We start from the raw sequence: 26,569 nt of genomic DNA, 5'->3' as shown, positions 1-26,569 counted from the left end.
AGAAAATTAATCCATTCCTTTAAGTAGTCTATACTAAATTTGCTTCATCAACAAGGGACTCCAACAGAACAGGGCACAATCCTAACCTTTACTGATGCAATTATCTCCAAACTATCATGTACTCCTGGGGAATTCTGCACCACTGCACACGCACAGAATTCATGTCCCCCGAAAAAAATGTCTGCAGAAAATACCTTCTGCTGGCGAGGCGCTGCAGTTACCCCTTTCACCCACCAGGGACTGCTGTGGCACCAGATCAGAGACAGCTGGCTCACCAGCAGTAGCAGTCTGTAGTACATAGGGAGGAGAGGATGCATTCCTCACAGCGCCCTGCCCGCAGGGCCAAGCAAGGAGGGGGAACAGACAGATCACGGCACACAGGATTACTGGGGGGGGGGGGGGGGGGAAGGTGTCACACACTGGGATTCAAAAGGGCTAGTGCGGAGGGACACAAACTGCGGCAGGGACTGAATGAGAGAGAGGGTGAAGAGCCACATGCGGATGGGGGTGGCTGAGTGGGGATGCAGGGACACATGGAAGGGGGGGGCATGGAGGCAGGGGATGGTGGGTGGGAGTGGAGGGACACATGGGGGCAGGTACAGATGTATCTAACTGAATGGGAGAAGTTAGGTGTCAGCAAGGGTCTACATGGGGTGGCTCCCCAACTCCCAAACAATCCAAACCCCCCTCAAAATAAATAAATAAAACAAAAACAAAACACCTTATTCCATATTTCTCCCACCCACAAGCAACAACCCTCCAGGTTCACTCTCAGTCTCTTTCTCAGCAATTACTTCCTTCTCCCTCAACTCCTCCCTTACCCTGACTCACCCAAGTCTTTGCACTGCTTCTGATGGGTGCAAAAAAAAACCGTTTCTGTATTGTAGTTTAAATGAGTTACTCAAAGTTATGTATTAATATGCCTAGTAAGGAATCTATTTGCAAAAAACATTTCCTGATTTTTTGTTGTTGTCTATATTGTTAGACATATTTGACAGAAATTTTGAAATAAATTATCAAAGTAATTGAAACTGGCATGATTATATTGTGTAATTGACAAGTAAAATATGCAGAATTTTAAAATCTTGAGCACAGAACTATTCATTTTTTGGCACAGAATTCCCTCAGGAATAAATCATGGAAATGATTTTTATGCAGAAATAGTGGATGGCATCACAATACAGTATGTAGCAATCTTGTTGCCAGCCAGCAACAGACACTGCTGACAAACTGACAAAGGGGGAATCAGACTCCAAACAGTATGTTGCCCCTTCCTGGGTGAACTGTACATATCTTGTCGGATGTATTCGAGCGTCTTTTTATATCTTTTATGTTAAAAATTCAATAAAACAAACATTACAGTGGAAGTTACCAAACAGATGATAAAACTATCATTCATATTAACTTCTATTCACAAAATGAAATACAAGTGATATAAAAGGCAATAAAAAGCGGAAACAAAAAGGGAAAAACAGAAAAGAAAGGGATGGGAGAGGGCACCAGAAAGGGAAGTTACTTACCCTTTGTAACTGGATTTCTTTGAGATGTGTGATCCCTATCTGTATTCCACTGCAGGTAAGCATGCACTCCACATGCCTAAGTAGTGTTCACTGGTCCATACTTGTGTAGTTGTTCCCGCCATAGTCCATATCAAAAATAAAAGGGATGGCGCAGACCCATAAGTCTCCATCTTCTCCTCTTATGGTGATTCAGAGAGAATTTGAAGCAAAGGGGAAAGAGGATGAATAGTGGAATAGATAGCGACCACAAATCTTGATGAACTCCAGTTACAATGGATAAGTAACTGCCCTTTCCTTCTTCGAGGGCTGGTGCCTATGTATGTTTCACTAGAAATACTGAGAGAGGAGGAGAGTGCAAAGACGCAGGTCGTATAGCAGCTTGCAAAACTGTTGTCCCAAAGGATGCAAAAGGTCAAGGAGGCTTAGACCAAGGTATAGTGTTTTGTGAATATGTGGACGGAACTCCACACTGCTGATTGCAAATGTCAAGCAGAAGTACTTCTTCGGAGTGATTTTGCTGAGGCTGCCTGTGATCTCATAGAGCGAACCCATACCCCATGTGGGGGAGGAAGATGTGCCACTTCATAAAGGAGGACACAGCCAGAGATTACTCAGGAGAGGTGGAAGTGCTGGGCCCAGATAGAGAAGGGCTTCCATATTTCAAGATTAAAAAAAAAAAAAAAAGTTGAGTCCTTCCTATTACTAGTAAGGACAGTTTACGTGTCCTGGGAACAGGAACATTCTAGATCAGATGCCCATCCAAATACCAAGCCATGAGGTGAAGAGCTTCTGAGTTGGGGATGTCTGATCTTGCCAGTCTCTTGAGTCAAGAGGTCTGTGCAGGAAGGAATGCTGATGGGCAGTCAGGCTGACATGCAGGAGAATTGGAAACCAGAACTGCCTGGGCCATGTGGGCATAATGAAAATGAATTGTGTGCTGTCATTTTGAATGTTCCATAATACTCGAAACAGTAAATTAAGGAGGAAAGACACAGTTAGGCAGTCTGCCCAAGGAAGTAGGTGAGCATCACTGCTAGAGAACTGGCCCTGAGCTCCCCGGAACAGCATATGATGCACTTCCTATTTTTCTGACAGGCACACAGGTCTCAGGTAGGGAATCCCAACTGAGAAAAGATGCTGTTCAACACTGAAATGTACAATTCCCACCTGTGGTCCATGACAAAATGCCTGCTGAAGCGGTCTGCCAGTGAATTCTGGGTTGCTAGGAGGTATGTTGCGGACAGTATGATGTGATTCTTGATACACCAGTTCCATAAATTGATCACTTCTACAGAGAAGTGAATGGACTGCACTCCTCCCTGTTTACGTACAATACTGTGGTGATATCGTCTGACATTATGAGACTGTGGTGAGATTGGATTAATTATAAGAATGCCCTTCATGCTTCTTCGACAGCTCTAAGTTCCAGGAGGTTTACGTGGACCCCTGTTTCCCAGGGCATCCAAGTGCCCTCTGCCATACCATCATCCATGTGAGCCGCCCACCCTAACAAAGAGGCATCTCTGATTATCCTTCTGTCAGATACGGCTGATAAGAAAGGAATGCCCACTCACGCTTATGCCAGATCCTTCCACTAGGTCAGAAGATCCTTATCTGATGGGGATTGTCACTCCAGAGTTTATGCTAGGTTTACTCAGCATATATACCAGTGGTCACCAACCCATCAATCGCGATCAACTGGTCGATCCTGAAGCCTCTGCCAGTCGATCGCGATCTCCGGACTGCTAAAAGTCACCTCCGATCCTGACCAAATGGCCCCAAGTCCCTCCGAGTTCGCCAGAGTGCCACTCCAGGTGAATCAGTCGAGGAGCCAAGCTCAATCTGGTGCAGTGGGGCTCAATGGGAGCTGCGGGGATGGTGCTGGGGGCGGGGGCAACGCGCAGAGCGGCTTCCCACCCTGGGGACCGCAGAGACGTGCCAGCAGCCAGCCGCTTCCAGGAGCGGCATGGGGCCACGGCAGGGAAGCAGCCTGCCTAAGCCTGCTGCACTGCTGACTGGGAGCTGCCTATGGTAAGCAACTCCCGGCTGAAGCCTGCACCTCACACTTCTTCCTGCACCCCAACACCCTATCCGGAGCCCCCTCCTGTACCAAACTCCCTCCCAGAGCCCGCACCCCTCAACCCCACCTGCACCCCAATCCCCTGCACCAGCCCAGAACCCCCTCCTGCACCCAAATTCCCTCCCAGAGCTTGCACCCCTCATTCCTGCACCCCAACCCCCTGCCCCAGGCTCAACCAATGCACACCCCACAGATGAGAATGTTACACTGATTTGTGACAATCCCTAAGGATTTTGGATCTATAAACAAATGACACTAATAAAAAGTAAAATTTATTAAATGTCCAGTGGATTCTGAGATTAGGTGCAGTGTGACCATATGACCCCTGCACCCAAACTCCCTCCCAGAGCTTGCACTCTCACTCCTGCACTCCAAACCCCTGCCCCAGGCTCAGTCCAGAGCCCCCTCCCACACTCCAAACCCCTTGGCCCCAGCCCAGAGCCTGTACCCCCTCCTGCACCCCAACCCCCTGAGGGATAGGGAAAAGCGAGTGACAGAGGGAGGGGGGAATGGAGTGAACGGGGCAGGACCTAAAGGAAGGGGCGGGGTAGATCCTGGGTTGATCTTAAATTCAAAAAGTGATCTTGTGCATAAAGAGGTTGGAGACCACAGATATATACTGTTCAAAGCTAAGCCTGCAGGCAGCAGAGGTGGAATCTAGCAAATATCATCATTCGATACGTGAGATTATGTGACCCAAGAGGGAAAGGCATACCCGGATTGATGTCCAAGGGTTATGTATAAATTGCTCTGTCTGTCAGTAGCTTGGAATCTGTCCATAGGGAGATAAACCTTAGCCCTGTTAAATCTATAATCTGGGTCTCAGTTAGAGTAGACTTCTCTGTGATCACGGAGACTCGCAGAAATGCTAGGAGAAGGAGCAGCAATGAGATCAATGCTATGACTTTTGCACCTGTCCCTGTAGGAAGCCAGTCATCTATATACAGGAAGATGGCAGAACTGTCCCATCTGAAATGTGGAGCTCCTTCAGAAAACATATTAGTAAAGATTCTGGGTGAAGCGGCGAGGTAGAATGGGAGTACCCTGCATTGATAGATATTCATCTTTTCACCAGAAAATCACTATGTGAAAGCAGGCATCTTTCATATTGAAAGCTGTGAACCACTTGTCTTTCTAGGGACGGTACAATCGATGCCAATAAAACCATGCAGCACTTTATCTTGCGAATAAGGACACTGAGTTGTTGCAGGAGGAGGACTGGTCTGAACCCTCCTGTCTTTTTGGGGACTAGAAAATATTTGGAGCAACACATTTCTTTTATGCTGAAAGGGTACTTGCTCTATTGCTTCCCAGTGTAGGAAGGATTCTACCTCCTGTAGGAGGATCTCCTCGTGAGAGAGGACCCTGAAGAGGGAAGGGGAGAGAAACTCAACGGTGTATCCAGAGTGGATAACATCCAACTTCACTGCCCTCCAATAGTGGGGAAATTGTGTCAAGCGTTCACCAAAGTGGATCTGGGAGTCAGGTGGAGATGGTATCAAAACTGGCTTGCACCTCTCAAGCATCCAATCTAAACCATCTTTTGGTCAGAGGGTGAGGTTGGGTAGTTGCAGCACAGGCAGACGGGGAAGTGTATCTGAATTTTTGTACCCTCTGCCTTTTGTGACGTGGCTCATAAGAGCATTGGTAGTACAACTGCTGTAAGGACTTCAGCTTGTAAGGTTTATAGTACTTCCTCTTCAGGGCTGATGTGTATATATGGCCAGTGAGTGGACAATTTCCCTGGAGTCCATTAGCAAATGCAAAGGCTAGTTTGTCTTCTGGTGAAAAGGCAGATTTCATCAAAGGGCAAGTCCTGCAGTGTGTCCTATATCTCCCTGGGAAGCCCTGAAGAGAGTAGCCAAGATTCCTGGAACATCACTATAGCTCTCGCCATGGACTCTAAAGCATCAGCATCAGAGTCAACAGCAGCTTGTAGCAAGGTTCTTGCCACCAATCTTACTCCACTGATAAGGGCTTGAAATCAGGCCCTATCTTCCTTGGACAACTTCTCTTTAGAGTCCATGAACTTGGAGTAGTTTTTAAAAAATCATTTTGGCAGGAGAGCCTCATAGTGGGAGATTCTAAATTGAAGGCTGGTGGAACCAAATTACTCCCGGGGGAATTCTGCACCACTGCGCAGAATTCCAATCTGGCGTAGAATTCCCACTCACCCACCCACAAAGCAAATACATTCTGTCAGAAGTGCTGCAGTTCTGCCTTTCACCCATCAGAAGTCGCTGTGGCACCAGAACACCCAGCTGCCAGAACCCAGTTGGATGTCATCACAGCACCCAGCCATGGAACCAGATGAGGACAGACAGCACCCAGGGCTGCTGGAGAATCACATACTAGGGTACTAAGGGCCTGGGCTCAGGAGCTATTTGGGTGACAGCACTGAGCCAGGGGCTGAATGAGGCCACCTGGGGATGGGGGTTGCAGGGACACATGGGGATCAGGGCAAATGTGCCTGACTGAATGGGAGAGGTCTGGGTCAGCAAGGGTCTGCATGAGGGAGGCTCCCCAACTCCCTAGCAATCCCTTCCCCCACGAAACAAAACAAAAAAAGCCACCGGTTCCATACTTCTCCCACCCACACCCAAAGCCTTCCAGGTTCACGCTCAGGCTCCTTTCCTCTCCCTCAGCTCTTTCATTACCCATGACTCCCCCAAGCCTTTGCACTGCTTCTGAAGGGTGAAGGAAAAAATGTTTTTGTATTGTAATATAAATGAATTACTCCAAGTTATGTATTAATATGCCTAGTAAGGAATCTATTTGTTAAAAATAGATTACCTCTCTTTTTTTTTTGTCTGTATTGTTACAGACATGCTTGCTGACAGGTATTTTGAAATAAATTACCAAAATAATTGAAATTGGCATGATTATATTGTGTGTGCTATTTTGACAAATAAAATATGCAGAATTTCAAAATATTGTGCACAGAATTTTTAATTTTTTGGTGCAGAATTCCCCAGGAGTTGTAAATACCTTTCTCACCAAGAGGTATAAAATCCTGGCCTCCTTGTCAGCCAGGGTGGCCCCTGGGTGTTACTGTCTGGATGTTTCTATGGCTGCCTGGATGAATAGGGAGCTTGGGGCATGGTGAGAGAACAAGATGTCTGCTCCCTTAGCCAAGAACAAACACCACTTCTCCATCCTCTAAAGGATAGGGACAGAAGTGGCTATATATACACCATACAGTTCTTGCCAGTTCCAATATGGCCTCTTTAACTGGGAGTACTATTTGGCTAGATCCGTATAGGCTGTAGTATGTCCAAGAGCCTGTGTTGAAAGTCCCGGGTCTACTCTAAGGGATTTGGAGCTCTTCTGCTATACTCCATATTAGTTATTGGAACTGTTTATGGTAATCTGAAGCAGAAAGCCAGACTGGAACAATCACCTCATTGTGCACGGAAGACGACATGTCAGTACTGGAGGTACAAGTGGATCAAATTTGACTTCCTCCATAGGTTCAGGAGGCTCCCTGGTTGATCACTTAGGGGAGAGTAATATGATTCCCTTTGGGATTGCATGGACTCACGCTTTCGTGCATACAAGTCACGTGGCCCCCAGTGAGCCCAACATAAAGTGTCACAGGTACCACTGGTCTTGAAAGTGGGGTCCCACTTGGAGGGACAAGGCTGGAAGCAGGAGGCTCTTGAACCTCTGTCCAGACTGAACTCTCTTGGTGAAGGGGAAGATGGATCCACTGGAACATCAGACTCTCCAGAAGATGAAAAGGTTGGGTCCAGTTCCATTGGCATTGCCATCGGTACTGGTATTGGGAAGCTGCTGTCAGTGAATGGAATGGGAGATGAGCTTCTCCCTGCGATTAGAATCTCACTGGTGAGGGTCAGTGCAGACAACAAGAGGGAATGTGAGTCTGGGAAAATGAAGATATCCTCTGAAGTGGTGTTGAATGTTGGAGCCTTAAATGCTGAATCTTGTTGCCCCATGCCACTGGAGTCAATGTAAAGAAACTCTTGGTAGTCAGTGATTCCTTCCAGAGTTGTGGCAGTATCGCCAGTGATGGAGCCTCCATCCACATGGCTATTGTTGGCACCAAAGATTGGCAGTCCTTCGGCTCTTGGTGCTTGGTTTTATTTAGTACTGAGGTTGGTGCTACTTATGCAAAGAATGGCTGAAAGAGCCTTGTTCTTATGCACCTTTTGATCACAGTCACAAAGCTTAGGAGGATCTAAGTCCTTGAATCCTGGGTGAGAAAACTCACTTGACTTGGACAGGGGGAGAGACCGTCTCTTAGAAGATCTAGGAGGGAAATCAACTCTTATGTTTATAAGATTGCCTCTTACTTTCATGAGAATGCAGAAATGAAGGGTCCTTCACTCTAACCATACCCATTCTTGAGTCAGACATCAGACTATGAGGTGCACTCCTCGATGTCTCAGGCTCAAGTATGAGGCATCTCACCAACTATCTGACTGAGGCCTCATTAAGTGCTTGTTTCTAAAGTCTGAATTCTCACACCTGCCAGATTCAGCTGGGAAAGGAGCTGCAGATACTGCACTTAGGCTATGTCTATGCTAGAGACCTTACAGGGGCACAGCTGTACCTCTGCAGCTGTGCTTCTGTAAGGTCTCCAGTGTAGCAGCTCTCTGCTGATGGGAGAGAGCTCTCCTGTTGGCATAATTAAACCACCCCCAACTAGCGGCAGTAGCGCTTTTCCTGCTGACATAGTGCTGTCTATCCCAGCACTTCTGTTGATATAACTTATGTCTGTCGGGGGGCTGTTTCATACCCCCTGAGCAACTTAAGTTTTAACGACAAAAGTGCTACTGTAGACATAGCCTTAGCGGAGATATGAGTTTCTGAAAGACAGTAGAGGCAGCAGTGGTGGTTGTCACTGACCAAAAAGGAGCAGGAGATGCAACTCTTAAACCCTGGAAGGCAGAGGACAATCTATATCCTGCCCAAAGAATCAGAAGATTTCCTAGGGTGAGGATTTAAACTAAGCACTGGTCTACACTGAAAAGTTACATTGGTATAGCTACGTCTCTAAGAGGTCTGAACCACCCACACCCCAAGAGAGATAGTTAACTGTAGACAGCACCAACACCCTAGCAACCACCTCTCACGGAGGTGATTTGCCTACAGTGACTAGAGAAGTCTTCCAATGCTGTAGTGTCTACGTTGAAGTGCTACAGCAGTGCAACTGTAACGTTTTAAATGTACACATAGCCTAAACTAAAAACATAAAACTTTTAAACATTTACAAGAAAAACATTGAAGAGGATCAGCTCTGGACACCGGAGGATTCCAACCTACGTCATGAGGCAGTAAGGAGGAACTGGAAAGGTGCTGGTCTGTACCACTCCTTATACCTGGGGTATGAAGCATTAGGGAAGCAACTGCACAAGCGTGGACCAACTGACGCTACTTGTTAGAAAAATCTTGTCAGGCCTATTGAGCACATATTTACCCACTGTGGAATACACATAGGGATCAGCACTCAAACAAAGTCACACACTAACTTATTTCACCATTTCCATAAAGTCTGTCCATATGTCAGCGAACTGATCTGTATCATTTTTATTACAGAAGGACATCCTCTCCATCTCAGACAGTGTAGACATATCTGTATACCATTCTTCAATCACTTGCCTGGATTTTGATTTCTAATACTGAAATGTAAGTCTCTAAACTCTGTACGCTCTGTACAGCTACAGTTTCTTGGAAAAATAAAGATGCCAAGTGTTCTCTACTAACCAGAAAATAGCATGTTCTCCTTTAAGCACAATGTCAGATGACATATAAAAGTTATTACTTCTGACCTTCCAGAATCGAATAATATTGGGGCAACTCCACATCACATGAATCAAACTGCTACCTCATTTCCTGACAATGCCAGCATTTATCAATGTAACAGTTCCTGATTTAAATAATGTATATTGCATCTAATATATGTTCCAGATAGTATTATCCAATTTAAGATATACTTCTCTTGATTTAATGCGTCCAATTAGTTTAACAGAAAACTGTTTCTCCATATTTGGTAATGGCTAAATCTTTACACCAGCGGGTCTTAATGTAGTATCTAGTTCAAAAATCTTTGACAAAAATGCATATAGCATTGCTAATGGTCTACAGAGGCTCAGCAAGGTTCTGACAAAAAAAGGATTTTGTGGAATTTAAAGAAGCAATACTTTGGCAGTGCTTGTGTATCCTATCATGCCAATAAAGAAATTTGAACTGAAATTGACCTGAATTGCAACATCTCGTCCCCTACTCTACCTTTCTGCCTCCCTGCACAAAGTTTTTCAGTTTTCTTCATTTCTTGTGCAATCACACTTGGCAGCACTTCATAAATTTGTATTCTTCCTGTAGTATGAAGTGTGGTCTCTCAACTCACCCTCTTGGATTCCCATTCAGAGCCCACAAATTCCCCCACATACTTCCCAACTCCACCACACATGGCCACACAGCTTCACCAATAATCATATTAAAGCAGGACTGGTAGCACCAACTTAAGACTGCCCCACACTTCCCATTAAAAAGATCCTGCTTTCAATTGCTTATAATTTTGCCAAACACTAACCATTTGGAGAGAAGTTTTCCATGTCAGCTGTCTGTCTTGGTTACAATTCGAAACTTCAGCCAAAACAATTCAGCCATTTGAGAATAGTATTCAGAAAAAACACATTGTTTTGCCCATGTTAAATTCTGATGACTCTCTTTGAGAAGCTCTACCACATCCATGCTTTGTGTCAGGGATGTGTATTTTATTGCCCATAAAACTTCACCCACATTTGGCACAGTAATAAGCTCTTAATGAGTTGCAGTTGCCTCTTGTTCAGTGGCAATTTGCTAGAGCTTCACAGTTAAATTTCCTCAAGATTCTGTCCACAATGGGCATGCTCCAGCCCAGGACTCAACAGCAATTTCCCTGCAATTACAGCTCTGGGCTTCTGCAGATTGGGCCAGACACCAGAAATGAGAGCAGGAAGCATCTCTCCCCTGTGCTAACACAAGCTGCCTGACAACTGCAGAGGGGATAAAAGGGAGACTAGCTGGGGGGGGGCTGAGATCAGATGAGGAGCCAAAGGTAAGACTGGAACTACTGGAGCAAGGAGGAAGCAACTGGGAACCAATGGGGACATACAAGTTAAGTGGAGGAAGAAGCAACTAGAGGCCAGGGTGGGGGAAAGACAGGATGAAGACCCTGGAAGGAGTGTGGGGAACAAGGACTGGCTAAGCAAGGATACTGGAACTGGGAGCACAGTAGGGAGAAACTGGATGGGAAATCTGAATGTATACGATTAGAACTTGCATGGGAGACTGGACTGAGAAGTCTGAGGATCAGAGACTGACTGATTAGGCAATGAGAATGCAACCAGGACAAAGAGCTAGGAGCGTGGAAGAGACGAGACTGGGATAGGTTGGAAGGATTGAACCAGGAGGGGTCAAGCTTGACGGGAATAGGTAGAAAGATCTGTGGCCACTAGAGTACACTTTCAGGAATCTTGGGTTATTCAAGGATCTCTTCATCTTTCAGCAAATATCTGTGAAACCCAGTGGGGCAAAGTGTCCCATGTCCCTCTACTGCTGGTCCACATAAGAGGACAACAACCTACTGTTCCTATCAGTTATTCCATTAGCTCAAGGGGCAAAGGTCTGTGTGGTAGCTGTAAACGCTCCAGCCTTACTGGTGAAACATATGGCTGTCAAAATGATGTCACCTAAGTTCACTCTAAGATGCGCAGCAGGCTATAAGGGGCCATGCAGGTGCGCAGCTACAGTGGCCTGGAGAGGAGAGAGGTAGGGAGTGCCTGGGGACTGGGGAGAGGTGCAAGTTGGGACGTGCAGGGCTGCTGCCAGCAGAAGATAAGCACCTCTCCCCTGAAGCGTCTGCCGACGGGGAGAGGGATGGGATGGGATGGGATGGGGGGGGTCCTCTGGCCCCAGCCCTGGGGCAGCCTGCACCCCAAACCCCTTAGCCAGCCCATCCTCCCAGACAGAGCCCTCACCCACCCCCATATCCCAACCCTCTGCCCCATCTCCCCAAACCCAGACCCCTCTTCTGAGCCCCAACTGCCTTCCCCTGGATCCCCTGCAGAGTCCCATTGGCCCTGCACCCAGAACCCCCAATGAGCCCCTGTGCATCCAGATCTCCCACTGAGCCACCTACATCCAGATTGCCTCACACCACACCAAGATCCCCCCACACTAAGCCCCTCCACACTTGGATCCTGGTGGGATGAGCATGCCCACCCACACCGGGTGGAGAGGGGCAGGACCCCAGGGTGTTTCTGGACCAGGTCCGGCCCTTGCACTGTGTCAGGGTTGGGTGCAGCCTCACTGAGTCCCTGTACAAGGGGAAGTGAGGGCTTCAGAGTTATCTCCCACCTCAGTGCAGCCAGTGACCTGTGCTCTACACTGCCATGCTGGAGCGACATTTATTTATTGACAGATAAAATTCACAGAATTTTATTGTGTGCATAATTTATTTTTGGCATAGAATTTTTAATTTTTTGGTGCAGAATTCCCCCAGGAGTACAACTTAGTGAAGACATGACAGTTTGTAGCCTTCACATGTGTTAACAGGTTGAGGTCAGGACTATGGGAGAGCGTAAGATTTACCCCAACCTTCTACATTGTGAAGGATACAAACTGCCATGTCTCTGCTAATTTTCTGCCTTGTTAGTTAACACCAGTTAAGCATGCACCTTTTGCCTGGTGAAGACAAAACTACTCATTTCAATACACACATGCATAGGATGGATAAAAATGAATGATTTTTCCCCCCCAAAAATTTAAAGGCTTTTTTTTTTTATTTAAAAATCTATTTTAAATAAAGTTAAAACAAATTAATTTATTTTCGAAGTATGACAACCTATGTTGTAGGCCTAAACTCACTATAATCTATTAAAAGAAAAGGAGTACTTGTGGCACCTTAGAGACTAACCAATTTATCTGAGCATAAGCTACAGCTCACGAAAGCTTATGCTCAAATAAATTTTGCAAATACAGACTAACACGGCTGTTACTCTGAAACCTATAATCTATTAAAATCATTCAAATTTCAAATATTGAGCAGCATGTTTGCTATCAATGTTTTAAAGAGAATCAAATTACTGATCTGGTGGAAGTAATTGGCTAAGCACCTGGAACCTGAGTTTGCTAAAGTGCTAAACCAATTTTTGACAGCAGTAGTCTCCTCTGCAGGTGCAGAGGGAATTTTTTTTCAGTTCAGTTTATTTAACTAATTCAGTTCAACAACTTGTGACTCAAAGTTAAGAAACCAACTGTTAGGAGTAAAACAAGCTTTTTTGTTTTTCCAGTTATCTATGAATAAAAGCCTGTCTACACTACAATATTAAGTCAACCTATGTTAGGTTAGCTTAAAGCCACTGCAGTAAGTACTGCGGTGGCTGATGTCCACACTACCCTCCTTCTGTCAGTGGTGCGTGTCCTTACCAAGAGTGCTTCCACCAACTGAAGAGAGGCAGTGTTGGGTGGTGAGAGCCCTGGCTCTCACCACCATGCAGCTCTCCACCAGGAGCCTAGCTGTCCCACAGGCTTCTCGCCTCCCTGCTCCCAGCTGTCCAACAAGACAGCCAACAGCTGATGCGTAGATACTGCATTTCCCTAACTACACCAACAAAAGCCCTATGCCTCTCATGGAGGTGCAATTATGATGTCGGTGTAGTATGGCATTTACATTGGCAGGAGCAAGGCTGTAGCGTAGACACTGACATAGTTAGGTCAACATAAGCTGGCTTATGTTAACCTAACTCTGTAGGATAGACCAAGTCTAAGGTCTGGTTTACACTACGGGGCTAGGTCGAATTTAGCTGTGTTAGGTTGATTTAAAAATAACTGCGTTGACACAACCAACCCCGTTCCGTCGACCTAAAGGGCTCTTAAAATCGACTTCTGTACTCCTCCCCGACGAGGGGAGTAGCGCTGGGTCAAATTTGGTGTAGTGCGGACGCAAATCGACAGTATTGGCCTCTGGGAGCTATTCCAGAGTGCTCCATTGTGACCACTCTGGACAGCACCTTGAACTCTGATGCACTAGCCAGGTACACAGGAAAAGCCCCGGGAACTTTTGAATTTCATTTCCTGTTTGGACAGTGTGGCAAACTCAGCTGCACAGGTGACCATGCAGTCCCCCCAGAACCGCAAACGAGCTCCAGCATGGACTGAAAAGGAGACACTGGATCGGATTGCTGTATGGGGAGAAGCATCTGTGCAGGCCAAACTCCGATCTAAAAGAAGAAATGCAAAATTTGCCAAAATCTCATGCGTCAGAGTCCCATACATGCCGCTTCTATGATCAGCTGTATGGCATTTTAGCAGGGGACCCTACCACTATCCCATCACTGTCCGTGGACACCTGCAAGCGGGGAGTCTGACGCAACAGGGAGAAGGATTTTGTGGATGAGGAGCAGGAGGAGGAGAACATGCAGCAGGCAAGTGGTGAATCCGTTCTCCCCAGCAGCCAGGACCTTTCCATCACCCTGGAGCCAATACCCTCCCAAGGCGGAATCCCTGACCCTGAAGCTGGAAAAGGCACCTCTGGTGAGTGCACACTTGTAACTACAGTACAGGGTTTAAGAGCAATAGCGTTTAATGTTTGATTTGCCCCGAAGAATTGGGATGCATTCGCAGCCAGTACAGCTACTGGAAAAGTCTGTTAACATGTCTGTGGATGGAATGGGAATCCTCCAGGGACATCTCCATGAAGCTATCCTGGAGGTACTCTAAAAACCTTTGCAGAAGGTTTCTGGAGAGGGCTGCCTTATTTCATCCTCCACGGTAGGACACTTTACCACGCCAAGCCAGTAGCAAGTATTCTGGAATCACTGCAGCACAAAGCATGGCAGCAAATGGTCCTGGGTTTTGGTCGCATTCAAGTAACATTCGGTCTATATCTTTGTGTTAGCCTCAGTAGAGTGATATCATTCATGGTCACCTGGTTGAAATAGGGGAATTTTTGTAAGGGAACAGTAAAAGGACCCCGTTCATGCTGGGCAGCTTGCACTTGGCTAAAAGGGATCATGCCAGAAAATAGCCACGCGGTGGGGTGGGGGTACGTGTGTGCTGCACATCCACCCGAAAACCGCAGCCCCTCCTTTTAAATGTGAAACCCAACCTATCTCTTACTCTGGGAAAGGAGGGCGCTTCAGTCTGAAAACATTCCCACATGTTATGGAGGCATAAGAAGCCAACCCCGCATACCAAAAAGCTTACCATGACTGCCTGGAAGCCGAATTCTGTTGCCCAGCCATGTGTGGTGCCACCATACCCGCAGGCGCTCAATATAAAAGGCAAAATGCGACTGCTGTGAATTGCTTGATTCACTATGAAAGAGTCTTCCTTTTGGTCTCAGAAATGTATCATCTTAAATTTTACTCTCCCTTTTTATCTCCCCCCAGGTGCAAATGTTTCTACGCTCTCCCTATCATCTCCATCCCAGAGATTATAGCAGATTAGAAGGGGGGAAAAAAAAACGCATTCGTAATGACATGTTTTCCGAGCTCATGCAGTCCTCCCGCACTGATAGGGCATAGCTTAATGCATGCAGGCATTCAGTGGCAGAGGCCAGGAAAGAATTAAGTGAGTGCGAAGAGTGGAGGCAGGATGCGATGCTGAGGCTAACGGAGGAGCAAATGGACATCATGAAGCGTCTGTGGAGCTGCAGGAAAGCCAACAAGAGCACAGCCCCCTGCTGCATCCACTGTATAACCGCATGCCCTCCTCCCCAAGTTCCATATCCGCCTCACCCAGATGCCCAAGAACGTGGGGGCGGGCGCAGAAGGCTCCAGGTACCCAGCCACTCCACTCCAGAGGATGGCACAAGCAACAGAAGGCTGTCATTCAAACAGTTTGATTTTTAGTGTGGCTACAATAAACCATGTGGCCTTGTCCTTCCCCACAACCCACTTGGGCTACCTTGCCTGTTATCTTTTTTTTTTTTTAAATTAATGAAGAAAGAATGCATGTTTCAAAACAGTTATTTTATTTCGAAGAAGGGAAAGTGGTTGGCTTATAGGGAATTAAAATCAACAAAGGGAGCGGGTTTGCATCAAAGAGAAACACACACAACAGTCACACTGTAGCCTGGCCAGTAATGAAACTGGTTTTCAAAGCCTCTCTGAAGCGCAGCACGTCTTGCTGTGCTCTTCTAATCACCCTGGTGTCTGGCTGCTCAAAATCGGATGCCAGGTGATTTACTTCAACCTCCCACCCCACCATAAACGTCTCCCCCTTACTCTCACAGATATTATGGAGCACACAGCAAGCAGCAATAACAATGGGAATGTTGGTTGCGCTGAGGTCTGACCTAGTCAAACAGCACCAGCGAGCTTTTGAACGTCCAAAGGCACATTCTACCACCATTCTGCACTTGCTCAGCCTGTAGTTGAACTGCTCCTTACTACTGTCCAGGCTGCCAGTGTACGGTTTCATGAGTCATGGGAGCAAGGGGTAGGCTGGGTCCCCAACAGTAACTATTGGCATTTCAACATCCCCCATGGTAATTTTCTGATCTGGGAAGCAAGTCCCTTCTTGCAGCTGCTCCAACAGCCTGGAGTTCCTAAGTATGTGAGCGTCATGCACCTTTCCCGGCCATCCCACGCTGATGTCGGTAAAACGTTCCTTGAGATCCACCAGTGCTTGCAGCACCACTGAGAAGTACCCCTTGCGGTTCACGTACTGGTTGGCAAGGTGGTCCGGTGCCAAGATGGGAATATGAGTTCCGTCTATCGCCCTACCACAGTTAGCCATCCAGTATGACTTCCACATTTCCCATAGTCACTACCCTTGATAACAGAACATCAATGACTGCACTGGCTACTTGGATCATAGCAAGCCCCACAGTAGACTTGCCCACTCCAAATTGATTCCCTACTGACCAGTAGCAGTCAGGCATTGCAAGCTTCCACAGGGCTATCGCCACTCAATTCTCAACTGTCAGGGCAGCTCTCATCTTGGTATTCCTGTGCTTCAGGACAGGGGAAAGCAGAGTTCCAGGAAAGTGGCATTATGCATGCGAAAATTTTGCAGCCACTGTGAATCATCCCATACCTGCAACGCTATGCGGTCCCACCAGTCTGTGCTTGTTTGCCTGGCCCAGAATGGGCGTTCCACTGTATCAACCAGCCCCACTGCCGCCATGATGTCCCAATTGCTTTCAGGAACGTCTGTGTACATGTCCTCATCAAAATCCTCCTCATGCTGGCATCTCTTAGCCCGGTTCTGCATGTACTTCAGGATAACGTGCGAGGTGTTTACAATGCTAACAGCAGTGGTGACGGTGAGCTAAGTGGGCTCCATGCTTGCTGTGGTATGGCGTCTGCATGGGTAACCCAGGAAAAAAGGCACGAAACGATTGCCTGCCGTTGCTTTCACGACATGTACCCAAAACCACCCACGACAATGTTTTTGCCCCATGAGGCATTGGGAGCTTAACCCAGAATTCCAATGGGCAGCTTACTGGGGACATATGCAATCGACTGTATAAAACTGATTTCTAAAAGTTGACTTCTATAAAATCGACCTAATCTCGTAGTGTAGACATACCCTAAGTGTGTGACAGGATGAGACCAATCAGTTCTAAAATTCTGAAGGACATGGTGACTGGAAACAATCAGTTCAACTCACTACTTACAGATAATACTTCTTTTGTTTAATAAGGCAGACTGTTTTAAACACAAAACACGTTTTGATAAACCTATTTTTTTCTTATGTAAACAGCGCATTTAAGATACTTTAATAAAAAGTTTTCAATGCTATTTGTGAATTTTTAAATGCAAATCTCCATCCAAACAGAACCCATTTTCTAACGTACTAAAAAACCACAATTAAGAACCTGAATAAATGTACATAAGCTATATAATTGCTTAAATAGATATATAAATATATCCTCTTAGTTAGCCAAAAAACTACTACATTTAAGTGTACATATTTAGTTGCTAATCAACCTGTCTTAATGGTTTCCAGCCAATGAGAATCAATCTTTCTTTAGGAAAAGTTCAAATGCAAAAACAAGATGCAAAACGGTGATTTAAAATTGCTTTGATTTAAATCAATCCACCGTGCCATATAAGCCATCCATCTGACACCCAATCCCATAACACGCTCATAGGATTTCCCACCTCTCTCCTCAGCCCCCATATACAAATATACATGCCTCAGGGTTGCCAACTGTCTAATCACGCAAACCCAAGGACCCTTACCCTGCCCCTGTCCTGCCCTTTCTGAGGCCCTGACCCCCCATCACTCGTTCTCCCCCACCTCACTCATTTTCACCAGGCTGGGGTATGGGGTTGGTGTGCGGGCTCTGGGAAGGAGTGCAGGCTCTGGGCTGCAGCAGGAGGGAATGCAGGGTGTGGGAGGGGGTATGGGCTGGGGCAGGAGAGGGTCAGGACATACCTCTGGCAGCGGCTCTTAGGCAGGAGGCCTCCACGCACCACTTCCCGCAAGCACTGCCCCTGCAGCTCACAGAGTTGGCACGGGGGCAGCGCACGGAGACCCCCTGCCTCCGCCCTCCCCAGGGGCTGCAGGGATGGTGCTGGCTTCTTCCGGGAGCGGCATGGAGCCAAGGCAGGTAATACAATATACACAGCCCTCCCCCAGCTTTCCCAATACATGCACACAAGGCACCCCCAACTTCTCCTCCCCCGATACATACCCCAGTCACCCACAAGCTTCTCCTAACTCACCCACTTCCCAACCGCCACTGCTCCTCCAAAGCTTCTTCTGTTCTTCCTTCCCTCTTCTCAACCTGCATAAACCTTCAGCTTCTCCTGTTCTTACTCCCATGCTATAGACATCCCCCCCCTCCACCAATTCTTCTCCCCCACACAGGCATCCCAGCTGCCCCTTCTATCCCAATATTTAAACAGGCCTCCTCTCTCCCCGCCCCAGGACAATACAGACCTCCCAGCTCCTAGCAGCACCCTGAAAAACACTCATGTCCCCCAGATCCTCTCCTTGTCCCCAAGACACACACCCCCACTTACCAGCCAACTCCTCTAACCACCCAGTACACAGGCAGACTAGCCTGCCTGCCCCATCTATTTTAAATGAAGAATTTCTTCAAAATCTTAGAGCCACTAAAATTTCATATTCATGGGAAGCAGAACATAGGGTGTTCAGAGCTCATGTCACTGCCTACACGAGATATTTGTGCTAAGCGAAGGAATGTTTAAACGAATTCCCGATACAGTTGTATGGCCAGGTTGCCATGATGACATAGTTAAAATTGTGGAACTAGCCTGCAAATATAATCTTTGCATAATACCATTTGGTGGAGGAACAAGTGTTTCTAGCGCTCTCGAATGTCCTGCAGATGAGAGAAGAACTATTGTTTCATTGGATACGTAAAAATGAATCAAATTCTCTGGATAGATGAGAAAAACTTAAGTGTTCATATAGAAGCTGGCATTATTGGACAAGATTTGGAAAGACAGCTTGGTGAGAGTGGTTACTGTACAGGCCATGAACCAGATTCTATGGAATTCAGCTCCCTTGGAGGATGGTTGGCCACATGCACATCAGGCATGAAAAAGAACCACAAACCTCAATCCACCAGAAGTAGACCCACCTGCTTGGCTGCAATCTGACCACCTCCCAACTTCCTCCCTAAAAAGCGCGCACACAGACCCATACCACCACATCTTGCCCCCCACAGATTACATGCATAAGCCCACCAGCCACACATACCCCCTACACAGGCCCAGCCAGTCTCACTGCCCACCCACTACAGACTGCCAGAAAACATGCACAGGCCTGCCAGCCTCCCCCTCAATACATACTCAGACCCACCTCCGACTCCCCTGCTGCCACCCCACCTCACAATACACACACAGGCCCCACCAGACTGCCTGCCTCCTCCCCAAATACACAAACAAGCTTCCCTACCTGCCAGACGTCCTCAGCCCAATAAAAAACAAACAAAAACACACCAACCTGTCTTCAATTTCCACCCAAAACACACACAGGCTCACCTGCCTCCCCACCCCAAATGCCTGTCCCCTCCCCACAGCACCAAATGCCCACTCACAGCACACTCCTATCCCAAATGCCCACACACAGCCCAGCCTACCCTCTGTCTCCCCTCTCCCCCAACTACAATGCCCATCTATCCGCTACATCCCCTCCATCAGTCCTAAATGCACATCTAGTCCTCCCTCTCCACCCAGCCCCAAATGCTCACACAGCCCTGTCTACCTTACCCCTATATCAATGCCCGCACAACCCTGTCCACCCACCAATTCCTCTCTCCTGCCCCCACAAGGCTTGTGCACAGCACAGCCCACAGCTGCTTCCTTGCCATTCCCCAAAATAAGCCTGGCTACCATCCCCCGATAACCACACACAGCCCAGCCCACCACCCATCCAGCCTACCTGCCAGCCATGCAAGAATAGACGCAGGCCTGCCTGCCTGCCACCTCATCAATACACAGAGGCCTTCCTACGGCATCCCACCACCCACACACACACAGACCGGCCTGCCTACCAGCCATCTCCATCAATTTCAGTACAAACACAGGCATGACTTCCTACCACTGCCAGTACACAGACATGCCTATCTACCAGCCACATTGCCCCAGAAAAAATGCAGAAGTCTGCCTCTCTGCCACCTCCACTCCAACCCAGACATGCACAGGCCTGCTTTATATTGGGGCAGAGGCAGAGATGATGACACTCAGAGGTCAACTGCCCCCCAATACATAAATCACCTGTCTACTACCCCCATACACAAACAGACCTACTTGCCTGCCTGTCACCTTTCCTCTCTCGATACACAATGCACTCCCCAAAGAAAACATACACAAACCCTGCCTGCCTAACTGCCACCTCCTCCCGAAGAAAACCCCAAAACCACACAAGATTGCCTTGCTTTCCTGTCAGCTAGCCATCTAACCCCAGAAATAAAGACACATGCCTGCCTGTCTTCCTATGACCTCTGGCCCCCCCAATACATACACAGACCTGACTCACCACCCCCTGAATATAAACAGGCCAGCCTGCCTATGTATCAGTACCCCCCCCCCCCCCACTCTTCCTCCCACGGAATAGTTAGAGGCCTGTCACTTCCTACACCCCAAGTCACACAAAGGCCTACCTGCTACCTTTCCACCCGCATACACACACAAGCCTGCCTGCCACTTTCCTTTCCCTCACCTCATACAACAGAAGCCTGCCCGTAGGGCGGATTAATTTAAGTCACCGACTTAAATCATTATGTAAATCACCAAGTAGAAACCCTAAATTTAAATAAATTTTAATCAGCCTTTTCATTTATACTTCAGTAATTTTCTAAAGAAAGGTGCACTCTCATTGGTTGATATAACCACTAACATGTTGATTTACAACTAAACAGAGCCTTTACACTAGATTTGGTACTCTTTTTGCTACCTAGGAGGGTACACTGTAGCTATATACATTTATTTAAGCAATCACATAACGTAATATTTTCAGATTCTTATTAAGTGTACACTTAGTATGTTAGAAAACTGTGAATGATATACTGCTTATTTACTATATAATTAAGTGTCTGCTCATGCAAGCTGCATTAGGATGGTAACTGGAATTTAAATACACCAAACAGGATATAAAATGTATGCTTACTAAACAAAACAAGCCCTTAATACACTACATGACCTATTGTGCCATATTTATAAAGCTTGACCTCAAAAGTTAAATTGTTTTCCCCTGATTCTTTCTTTATACAGAAAAAAAACCTCTTAACTCAAAGTTTTTGATAGAAGCTCATGGATTCAGCATATTTATTTCATTTAAATGTTTTAAGAGGTTATAAAATTCAGGCCTTACCATTTTGTATTAAATTCAGATTTTATTTTAAAGAGGTTTGCTTTTAAAAAGTAAAAATTATAAAATTAAAAACAAAAATTATCCAATTTAAATAAAATCTTTGATTTTTATTGTGCCTGTCTGCCACTTTACTCCTCCTCTCTCCCAATGTCTGCCAGCCCCCTTCCCCCACCATGCACTTGCAGGTATGCCTGCCAACCTCCCTGCCACCTCACCCCCATACACTCACAGGCATTCCTACATGCCAGCCACTTTCCTCCACCCTCCAAAACATCAGAAGTCAGCCTGCCTACCAACCAGGCAGTCACTTTCCCTGCCTATAAACAGACATGCCTGCCTGCTGCCTTCCCCTTAACCCCCACCCATACACACACAGGCCAGCCAACCAGCCTGCCATTTTCCTCCTAAACTCTCACCCCCAGTATACACAGACCCTTCCTCCTACCCTCCCACCCCTAGTAAAAACACAGGCTGGCAGGTGTGCCACTTTCCCCCTATCCACATCTCAGTACACTTACAGGCCTAACCTGCCAACCTCCCCTCCCAACAAACGTTCAGGCCTCACTATCACATGCTCCTTCTTCCTCCCACGCATACACACAGGCTCTGACTGCCTGCTGCCCCACCGCCACACACACAGGCCCTAACCGCCCCCCAATACGCACATGCACAGGTCGCCACGACCGCCACTACGTATACATATGCACAGATGCTGCCAGCCACCAGCAGCACCTGAAATGCATGGACACACACAGACCCTGCCTGTAGCCACTGCTGCTCCACCAAAACACATGCAGGCTCCACCTCTCACCACTGTCCCACACCCAAAATACATGCACAGGCCCTGACTGCCACTACCACAGCGCCCCCTCCTCCTCCCTCCAAAACACAGACACATGTGCACAGGCCCCATCTCTCACTGCCCCCTCCAAACACACACTGACACACAGGTGCCACATTCCCCCCATCACAGCCTCCCCAAATGTGTGCATGCAGACACCCCCACAGGCTCCACCTCCCCCCCCCCCCCCCGACAAGTACAGGCATGCACTGACCATGCCTACACTTCCCCCACCCCTCCAATGCACACATGCATGCACAGGCAACACCTGCTCCTGCTGTCCCCAAGTGCACATACACGCGCCTGCCTGTACTGGGCCTCCCAATTGCCGCCCTGCCCGCCCCCCAGTACAGTCACACGCAGGCCCTCCCACTGCCTACTCCCGCCCCAGTAGAGGCGCACACAGGCCCTCCCACTGCCTACCCACTCCATCACCCCCCTCAAAAAAACAGGAACAGGCCCCAGCTCCCCCCCCACCCCAAAATACCAACACACAGGCCCTCCCACCTTCCCCGCAATACACCCACAGGCCCTGCTTGCCACCTTTCTTACCACCTCCCCAGTGCACACGCAGGCCACTTCCCCCCTACCCTCTAAGCACATGCACAAACAGCTCTGCTTACTCCCTGGCTCTTCTGCTTGCCACCCTACCCGCCCCCAAATACAAGCGCACGCAGGCCCACCCGCTTGCCGCCAGACCCACACTCCAGTACACACACAAGCAGGCCCTTCCACCCCACCCCAGTACAGGTGCAGGCAGGCCCTCCCCCTGAGTACAGGTGGCCCTCCCGCCCACCTCCCTCCCGAGTACAGGAGGCACCCCGCAGTACAGGCACAGGTAAGTTCTCCCACCTACCGCCCTACCCCCCCCCCCCACCAAGTACAGGCACAAACAGGCCCTCTCCCCCATACAGGTGCAGGCAGGCCCCCCCAGTACAGGCGCAGGTGGGCCCCCCCAGTTGCCACCCTACCCCACCCAGTACAGGCACAAGAAAGGCCTCCCCCCAGTACAGGTGGGCCCCACCCAAGTGGCTACCCTACCTGCCCCCCTAGTACAGGCAGCCCCCCCCCCGAGTTACCACCCTACCTGCCAATACAGACACGAGCCCCCCCAGCTGCTACCCGACCCATCCACTGCACATACACACATGCTCGCATAGACCATCCATTTACCACAGTACCCCCAATATAGGAACGCAGGCCCACATGCCACCCTACCCACCCCCCAATATACACAGATCCCCTATACCCCACATACACGTGTGCGCATGGAAACGCCCCACCTGTCTCCCTACTCCCATCCAATACAGGCTTGCACGCATGCCCCCCACTGTCCCAGCACACACAGGTCAAGGCCCTGCCTACCACCCCCATATCTCCCCAGTACACGCACGTGCGCGTACAGGCCCCACCTTCCCCCTTCCCCAGACACAAGCCCTGCCTGCCCCCTAACACACACACATCCTGCACCCTTCCCCATATCCCTCCCACAAAACACACACCCCGCCTTCTGCCCTACCCCCTGCGGTACATGCGTGCACAGGCCCCGCCTGCCCGCTCCCCATACTCCCCCCCACAACACACACTCACAGACCTCGCCTGGCCCCTACAACACAGACACACGTTCCTGCCCCCTTCCTCGTTCCCCTCCCACAATACACACGCAGGCCCCGCCTCCCCCCTTCACACACAGGCCCGCCTTCCCTTTTCACCCCCTGTACACACGAGCACAGCCCCACCTGCCCGTCCCCACACGCACAGGCCCCGCCTGCCGGTCCCCTTCTCCCCTACACACGCACAGGCCCCGCCTGCCCCCCTTACGCCCAGACAGAGGGCTCCCGGCGCTGCGGAGAGGCCTCCCACCCCGCAATGCCCCCGAGGCGAGTCGGGCCCTGGCCTGTACCTGGCCGCGGGCAGCGTTTGTGCCCCGGTGTCCGAGGGCCGGCCTGGCCCGGTGCGGGGTGTGTCTGGCAGGGTCTCACGCTGCGGGTGCTCCGGGTTGGCCTCCCCCCGCCGCAACAGCCGCCCGCTCGCGTAGTCCGAACGCAACCAGCAGCACCGACATGTTGGGAACCCCTCTCCCAGCGCCCGATGCTGGGCCCTCCCCCTCCCGCCGCTCACGTCAGCATGCAAAAGGCGGGGTGCGGGGTGAAATGATCCGCCCCCAACAGCCCGGCCTCGGAACCCAACTTAGGCAGCCCAATTCTATTGGCCATCATGTCTGTCATCCAGTTAATCCCACCTCTTCCTGACTCCCATTGGCCAACACGCCTGCCTGCTGCACATATGCTAAGCGGCATTGGTTAACCCCTTTGCCACTCACCAGTTGCCCCATCCTCTCTCCGCCCGCCCAGATGGCAATAGCCGTGTGCCCTAGCTTAGTACTGAAAGCTATTGGCCGCGGCTACGGTCAATCAAGTACCTCTCCTGTCATCCTCCTTACTTCTGCGCACTTTTTTACCCGGGCACTGCAGCCTGGGCATGATTGACGGGCGTCGCTGTCAGTTAAACCCACCGCCCCTCCCCCCGCAGCCTCTTTCACGAACACCAACCTCCTCCCACACAGCACGTTGGTGGCCCACACTTCATAGGCTCTTGATGCTGTCAGTCCAATTACATCCCATCTCCCTTCCATACCTCACAGCTGCCTGGCTCAAGGGCGGGCACGTACGTAGCTGTAATATCCCTGCTCTCATTGGGCTGCATGCCTGCCAATCACTCCTCCGAAGGAGACGGCGAGAGCGAAGTCGGCTTTGACAAAACAAGCAAGCGTTTCCCCCCACCCCCAACGGCAGACCGCTCTGCCCTGTGATTGGCTGCGCGGGAGGTGGAGAGGGTGGCCTCCTCAGGTAGCTGCAAGGGGAGACAGGGGTCGGAGAGGTGATGAAAAATGCCCGTATGTGCTCGCCCATTACATCACCGCCAGCCAATCAGCGAGCGAGCGGTTCAGCCTCCCACCGCGGCGGGGGGAGGGAATGCGTTTTGGTGCTTCGCACCTCGGGTGCCGCCGGGAGCACAAGCGGGGGCAGGGGCGGAGGCGCCCGGCCTCGAAGGAGGGACCGACCGCCGCAGCACAGAGGCGGGGAAGGCCAGGGCTTAAGGGAGAAGGCGGCTGGGGCCCTGGGCACCCCTCATGCGGTCCAGCCCAGTGGATCATTGGCCTGCACATTGTCCGGCAGAGCAGGACTGGGCCCTGCCCCGGTCCCCGCCCTCGGGGTGCCGCGCTGCAGGCTGAACCCAGGGCTTTGCAATAGCAACAGTGAGGAGGCGGACAGGGGAGGTACTTGACTGATAGCAGCTGCAACCAGTGGTTTTCAGTAACAGGACAGGGTGTGTCGTATGCCCAGTGAGCACGCCAGTGCCACCCTCTTAGACAATATTATAATTGTGCAGCTAGTATACAGCCAACGCAACTGTTAATTTAACTCTCTCCTTTCAAATACAAAGTTGCCTCCGAAATATCTTTGGTAACAGCATGCGATCAGCACAGTGTCCTGAGGCACCTGCCCTTCGCACCTCTCATTTTTTCCATACTCCTTCTGGTTAGTGGCTCCAGGCTACCAGAAGGTTATGTTGAATTTAAGTCTCTTTCTGCAGAAGAACCCATTGATGCTGGTATTTTTTTTAACCTCTGTAGTGTCATAGTCTTGTAGGAGTATTGTTGCCAATAATTTGACATTAGCCCTATTCATCCATTTTAATCAGAAAAGGAAAACAAGGTACATTCTCCCTCCTCCCACCCCCCATCATGTTCTTATCTACATAAATGGTGAAATCCAGGTCCCATTGAAATCAATGACAAAACTTCTCTTGGCTTCAACTAAAAAAAGTTGACCCAAACTTCACGCGAAGTTGGTGTTTTTGGAGTGCCCATGCTGTAATCTATTATCTGTACAGTAGCATAAAATATTTCCTTTACTAATACTTTTTACTGATGTAAACAATGTGATGCCCCGCCCCCTTTCATTAAATTGGTTTAAAGTTGCATTTCCCCCAAATTATATGCATCACATTTGTCAAGAACAGAACTCGTGATCATGGGCATAAAAGTCAGTTTACATGGCATTTTCCTTTTGTTCAGGTCTAAAAGAGTGGCTGCAATGGCAAAAGTTCATGAACGGTCCCTGGAAAAGGCTTTGATTTTTCATTGTGGGAGAAGGCTATTCTCTATTAATCTACTTAAGTACGTGCTTGTAAAAAAGTGGACTCACTGCTGGAGTGTTTCCTGGTGGGTGGGTGTGGTGTAGCAGCTACCCTCTCCCCCACATCTGGCACCACATGATCACAGCCACTCTGGTTGTCTTGTTGCGGTCCACCTCTTCC

The 26,569-nt window shown here is 49.0% G+C and overlaps 1 protein-coding gene across 8 annotated transcripts in view; it reads right to left on the bottom strand.

Moving 5' to 3' along the window:
• PPM1B (protein phosphatase, Mg2+/Mn2+ dependent 1B) overlaps positions 1-24,914 on the bottom strand; it is a 96,245-nt gene extending 71,331 nt beyond the window's left edge. For 2 of the 8 annotated variants that reach the window (XM_043543775.1, XM_043543776.1), the window contains exon 1: positions 24,150-24,370. The gene's annotated coding sequence lies outside the window, so the exon portion shown is untranslated. Of the gene's footprint in view, positions 1-24,149; positions 24,429-24,883 lie in introns of those variants that run through there. The other 6 variants (XM_043543777.1, XM_043543778.1, XM_043543774.1 and 3 more) reach the window with 5 other exon arrangements.
• Positions 24,915-26,569: the final 1,655 nt, after the last annotated feature.

The sequence above is a fragment of the Chelonia mydas genome, chromosome 3, assembly GCF_015237465.2.
Source record: "Chelonia mydas isolate rCheMyd1 chromosome 3, rCheMyd1.pri.v2, whole genome shotgun sequence".
Lineage (NCBI taxonomy): Eukaryota > Metazoa > Chordata > Testudines > Cheloniidae > Chelonia > Chelonia mydas.
The sequence above is the reverse complement of the archived record's forward strand: the minus strand, read 5'-3'. Positions and strand labels throughout refer to the sequence as shown.